Source organism: Balaenoptera acutorostrata, chromosome 7 (genome assembly GCF_949987535.1).
Source record: "Balaenoptera acutorostrata chromosome 7, mBalAcu1.1, whole genome shotgun sequence".
Taxonomy (NCBI): Eukaryota; Metazoa; Chordata; class Mammalia; order Artiodactyla; family Balaenopteridae; genus Balaenoptera; species Balaenoptera acutorostrata.
Window position 1 is genome coordinate 103,882,534 of NC_080070.1, and position 6,969 is coordinate 103,889,502.

Consider the following 6,969-nt stretch of genomic DNA (forward strand, 5'->3'; position numbering starts at 1 on the left):
GATCCTACATGTAAAAGAATAAAATAAGAACACTTTCTAATACCATACACAAAAATAAACTCAAAATGGATCAAAGACCTAAATGTAAAACTGGACACTATAAAACCCCTAGAGGAAAACATAGGGAGAACACTCTGACATAAATCGCCTCATTGTTTTTTCGGATCTCCTATAATAATGGAAATAAAAACAGAAATAAACAAATGGGACCTAATTAAATTTAAAAGCTTTTGCACAGCAAAGGAAACCATAAATAAAAAAGACAACCCACAGAATGGCAGAAATACTTGCAAATGGTGCAACAGACATCATAATCTCCAAAATATACAAACAGTTCATGCAGCTCAATATCAAAAAAACCCAATCAAAAAATGGGCAGAAGATCTAAATAGACATTTTTCCAAAGAAGACATACAGATGGCCAAAAAGCACATGAAAAGATGCTTAACATCGCTAATTATTAGAGAAATGCATATCAAAACTACAATGAGGTAACATCTTATACTGGTCAGAATGGCCAACATTAAAGAGTCTACAAATAAATACTGGAGAGGGTGTGGAAAAAAGGGAACCTTCCTACACTGTTGGTGGGAATGTAAATAGAACAGCTCCTATGGAGAACAGTATGGATGTTCCTTAAAAACTAAAAATAGGGGACTTCCCTGGTGGTGCAGTGGTTAAGAATCCGCCTGCCAATGCAGGGGACATGGGTTTGATCCCTGATCCGGGAAGATCCCACATGCCGCGGAGCAACGAAGCCCTTGCGCCACAACTACTGAGCCTATGCTCTGGAGCCCACAAGTCACAACTACTGAGCATGGGTGCCACAACTACTGAAGCCCACGCGCCTAGACCCCGTGCTCTGCAACAAGAAAAGCCACCACAATAAGCCCACACACCACAACAAAGACCCAACAGAGCCAAAAATAAATAAAACCTAAAAATTGACCTACTATATGATCCTGCAATCCCCCTCCTGGACATATATTCAGAGTAAACCATAATTCGAAAAGATGCATGCACCCCAGTGTTCATAGTAGCACTATTTACAATAGCCAGGACATGGAAGCAACCTAAAGGTCCATCAACAGAGGAATGGATAAAGATGTAGTACATATATACAATGGAATATTACTCAGCCATAAAAAAACAAAATAATGCCATTTGCAGCAACATGGATGGACCTACACATTGTCATACTGAGTGAAGTAAGTCAGACAGAGAAAGACAAATGTCATATGATATTGCTTATATGTAGAATCTTAAAAAAGGTGCAAATGAACTTATTTATGAAACAGAAGTAGAGTCACAGATGTAGAAAACAAACTTATGGTTACCAAAGGAGAAGGGGAGAGGAATAAATTAGGAGTGTGGGATTAAAATATGCATACTATTTTATATAAAATAACCAACAAGGACCTCCTCTATAGCACAGGGAACTCAACTCAATATCTTGTAATAACCTATAATGGAAGAGGATGTAAAAAAAAGTATGTATTTACTTGTATATATGTATAACTGAATCACTTTGCTGTGCACCTGAAACTAACACAACATTGTAAATTAACTGTACTTCAAGAAAAAAAAAAAGTCCTTTAGGCAAAAGGAAAATGATACCAGATAGAAATTTGGATCCACTTTAAAGAACAGAGTACTAGAAATGGTAAATATGTAGGCAAACAAAATAATGACTTTTTTTGTTGTTATTTTTAATCTCTATAAACTTAATTAAGGCAGGGAGCATATCTGGTTTGATTATTGTACGAGACACCTGTTAACTTATATTATTGAATGACAAATGCTTGTGCAAATAAATGTATCTATGCAAACTATGATGCACACTGTGAAATAAAAGTACAGAATACTATGAAAGAAGAGGAAAGCCTAACTTCTGACTCTGGGGAAGAGACATTTAAGCTGAGACCTTGAGGATGGCAAGGTGTTAGGCAGGCAATGCTGGGTGGGCTGAGCGGTCCAGGGAGCTCTCCTGCAGAGAAGATCTCAGCACTTCTTAGTAACTGAGAGGAGACCAACAGGACTGGAGATTAGTGAGCAAGAGGGAGAATCACAGGGAAGAGTTTCAAAAACTACACCAGGAAAAGTTTAGTGCAGAACTGTTATGGACAGAATTGTGCCCCCGGCCCCAAATTCATATTTTGAAGTCTTAACTCCCTCCGCCTTAGAATGTGATTATATTTGGAGATGGGGCCTTTAAAAGATAATTAAGGTAAAATGAAGTCATGGGTGGACCCTAATCCAACATGACCGGTGTCCTTATAAGCAGAGGATATTAGAATACACACAGGGAAGACACGGGGAGAAGACGGCCTTCTGAAAAGGGAGAAGAAAGGCCTCAGAAGAACCCAACCCTGCTGACACGTTGATTAAGGATTTCTAGCCTCCAGAATTGTGAGAAAATAAATTTCTGTTGTTTAAGCCATCCAGTGTGTGTACTTTGTTATGGCAGTCCTAACAAATTCATACAGAGACTGACATATTATGATTTACTTTAAAACACTTAATTTTGATTACCTTCCGGTAATCATGCCGACATTCAAGTCTGTGTCAAACCTTTAGGGAGTTACTGTTTGAAAACACTACTAGTAAATAATCCAAAGCCGGCTTTTCAATCCTCATACACTAGATACAAACCAAATGAGAATATTTCCCTCTGCCCTTAATCATGGGTGAGATTGTTAAGAACAAACATCCCCTGTGACATTTACCTCTCATGTCCTGGGCTGTCTATCTAAAGTATATTTCATGAAGCATTCAGTAGTTGGTAAAGTCATAGGACCAGGTGTTTTATTGGGTAGCTTAGTTCTAGTTGGTGTCTGTGGGTTGGATTCAGTCTGCTGTATTGGCTTGCTCTCATATTTTAAAAGACACCCTTGGATCACTCCTATTCTAAACTCTTTTGGAGGAGGTGGGCTGGATAGTCTCTCAAATTTCAGATTTCTTTAAAATTTAATATTAGATGATTCTGCTGCTTCTTAATCTACTCTGTTTACCATGTTTAACATTAAGGCTACAGGATGCTTGAAATTGCCATTGTTTTCTCGTGTAGGAAATATTAACCCTCAGATTAACTGTCTATACACAATTATAGACAAAAACTATTGTCTGTTCAGCTGTTGCAAACTATGATTTCTTCACATCAATTCACAGCACTGGGCTGTTAGAATAGTCCTCTTTGATGCATTCTCAGCCTGCTGTTCAGTAAGACAATTGTCCCCATAGAGGAAGATATGCTGGAAGTACTCATAACAGGATATACTTAAAGTAACTCAAGTTGAATGGAATTACATTATTCAAGCTGAAAACCCAGTGAAAAATTTGTTACAGGGTCTCTTAACAAGTTAATGTCTCATTTGGAGGGACATGATGATTTGCCATTTATCATGAAGTGTGTCTTTTTATATTAGTAACTGAGTAAAATAGCTAGCAAAAGAGGTCTTGGATCAGAGTTTTTCAGAATAGCATCAGCAACTTCAAACACAACGTTAATCATTTGCTCTGGCTGGAATACAAGAAATAACAAAATATCAAAGGTTGTATTTTGACATACGGGTTTCCCACTAGTTACTGAGCAAGCAATAGATACTCAGGGTTCAGGAGTAGAGAATCAAAGGATGAAGTTAAGAAAAGGTAAACAGCCTAGTTTTGGAGGATTCAGAAAAATAGATTTGGAAGAAGGGTGCAATATAGCCAGAAGGTCAACATTTACATATCTCAAAAACAAATTCTACTCACAATAAAAACCAAAACCAAAAGCTATTCAGTAAGAACCTTAGCCAGAGTTCTGAGGAAGTTATAAAAAAAGACATTATTGAAACTTAAAAAAAGAAAAGTGGAAAATGTGAGAATCTTAGGTGAGTGACTAAAGGCAGTAAAGATGCCAATTATTTGTAAATTAACAGACTCCTAATAGATACATTAGTGATATATTTCTGGTGATTTCTATTCCCTTGATTGTACTTTCCTGGAGATACTAAACTTTATAAAAGCAGTATATACATACATATATACACACACACATATATACATTTTTAATCAGAAAAAGTTAAAATCTTACTGTGTTTTAAGTACTGAAAATATCTTTGTATGCTGAATGAAAGCATATCATTGGTGACCTGGGGGTTCATTGTCTTTGCTTGACACTACAGGGACATGTATTGTAAATCTCTGGGAGTACCAATATCATCACAGTCTATGTGAATATCACTCTCCGGAGTTGTGCTGTACACGACCTAAGCTGCTGTACAGGGTGACCTGACCCTGAACATTGAGAGATTTTTGTTCTTGCTTTTCCCCTAACTCCAAGGAAAATCTCCTATTCTTTTTCTTAAAAAATTTATATGTTTTTTACAGTGTGAAAATAAAGGAAACCTCATTTAAATGGAGTTGGGAAGCCCTGAAGAGGGTACTCTCAAGCACTGCCACTCATTGCAGCTTGCATTCCTCAACTGGAAGAAACTTACTTTTCACACGCCAGCAGGAAGAAAGATTTCCTCCTAGCTCAGCAGCAGGGCAGCCTCTACCACTCTGAACTCCCACTCTCCTCCAATGAACTTTCCTTCAGAATAGTCCCTCCCAACTTCCTCCTTTCCTTTATAAAAGAACGTTCTTCTCCTTTACTCTCCAGACTTGCCTATGGTATGCCATAGTTTGCATATCCCGAATTGCAATTCCTCTGTTAGTCCCTAATAAACTCATTTTGCTGGTAGCATAACTGGCTGTTTTGTTTTTAAGGCCAACAATAGGTAATTTACCTTACGTGAGAGGTCAAATCTTATAAAACTTACCTGAAAAGTCACTTCACCAAGTGGCAGAGACTTCAGACTGAAAACAGCATGGTCATAAAGCTCTGAAGGTATTTTAAAGCTCTCCACTGTTTTAATGAAAAAGCAGCAAATCTCATCAAGAAGTTTCTGAACCCTAGGCAGAGCTCTTCATTTAAAAGGGGATTTAAGAATGGATGAAGATGTGGCACATATATACAATGGAATATTACTCAGCCATAAAAAGAAATGAAATTGAGTTATTTGTAGTGAGGTGGATGGACCTAGAGTCTGTCATACAGAGTGAAGTAAGTCAGAAAGAGAAAAACAAATACCGTATGCTAACACACATATATGGAATCTAAAAAAAAAAAAAAAAAAAGGTACTGATGAACCCAGTGGCAGGGCAGGAATAAAGATGTGGACAGAGAATGGACTTGAGGACAAGGGGTGGGAGGGGGAAGCTGGGACATATATACGCTACCGAATGTAAAATTGGCTGGTGGGAAGCAGCACCATAGCACAGGGAGATCAGCTCGGTGCTTTGCGATGACATAGAGGGGAGGGATAGGGAGGGTGGGCGGGAGGCTCAAGAGGGAGGGGATACGGGGACATGTGTATGCATATGGCTGATTCGCTTTGTTGTGCAACAGGAACTAACACGGTATTGTGAAGCAATTATACTCCAATAAAGATCTATTTACAAAAATAAAAAAAGAAAAGAAAAGAAAAGGGGATTTAAGCACTGGTATATGGGAAAGTGGGTCATTAGCTGCCCAATACTCAGCTGACTGGGAGTAGCAATGACACCAACATTGATTAGAGATTGTGCTATAGAAACGACAGATTTTAACTTTAAGAAGCCCGAACAATTAACTTTCGTTATTTAACATATGTTTCCATACTCCTTTGCAAAATCTAAATAGGCAATCAAGTGCAAAATTTTTCTCTTAAGTCCCAAACAATGTTGTCCCTTCAAATAGCAATAAGAATCTACCATTCATGTTGAGTACACCACATAGGTTTCAACAGAGGCTGCACCTGTGCTTTCTTCTGTAGGACCAGAGATTTAACTTAGTGAACACACCGTTGCCTTAATAATTCTCTGAAGAAACAAATGGCACAGGAAGCAAGTATTGCCCAGCAATATGTTTGTCATGTCATCTCTAGAAAATGAGACTGAATAAAATGAAAAAACTTACAAAAGACATTTTAATTTCCACCTCTCAAATATTTCTACTGAATATTTAATTTTAAAACAAAGATGAGATTAATTTTAAGAATAAGGTGTTTTAATTTTGTTAATATACCAATGAAAATGATTACTTTTCAAATTAATTTTTGTTTTTGGCATAATACGTATAGGCTTAGAGTTAAGTAAAATAGTCATGAGGCTTATAATGAAAAGCAGCTATCCCTTTCTATCCTTCTCCTCAGTTTTCAAGCTCTCAGGTTTCCTTTTTCCTATACAGCTGGCATTTCCTTTCTCTTTTCTTAAAGTAGTGGCAAACCCTAATTTCTGGTTTAGTCTGTCTTCAAGATGTTAGTATTATGACTATCAGGCATACCTGTGGGTCATCAAGGCATCCAGTGTTCCTGAACCTTCTAGCTCTCCAGACCCTTTAGGCAAGATATCATTAAAATAGTGTATCAGTCTGATGTCTTGCAGGATTAAACTTGTATTTCTCTATTAACACGAAGCATGAAATAGCACCTGTCGACTGTGTAGGATATGTTTAGCATGGTTTTACTTCCCTTATTCTAAGTCTACAGTTTTGGCTGGAATACTAAAAGCTTTTATGTCCATATTATGCTTATTTCTTATTACGGTATCTCTTAAGTAGTTGTTTTTGTCATCTGTATTAAATGCTAAAAAGCAAGTTGCAAAACCAGATGTCAACAGAGCTAACATTGTCCCTTAAGATCTTATTAAGATTGTTGTCCAAGCTCATACAGCTTGCCGCACGACAGGCCAATAAATTGAGAGACACAAGTCATTGGGGCAAGGAATAACCACTTTATTTGGAAAACCAGCAGACCAAGAAGATGGTGGAGTAGTGCCCTAAAGAGCCATCTTTCCCAAGTTAGAATTCAGGCCTCTTTTATACTAAAAGGGGAGGGGGTGAAGTCCTGGCTCTGGTCAGACCCCAGAAGGAATGTTATTTTCTTCATTCCTGCAGCCATTCAC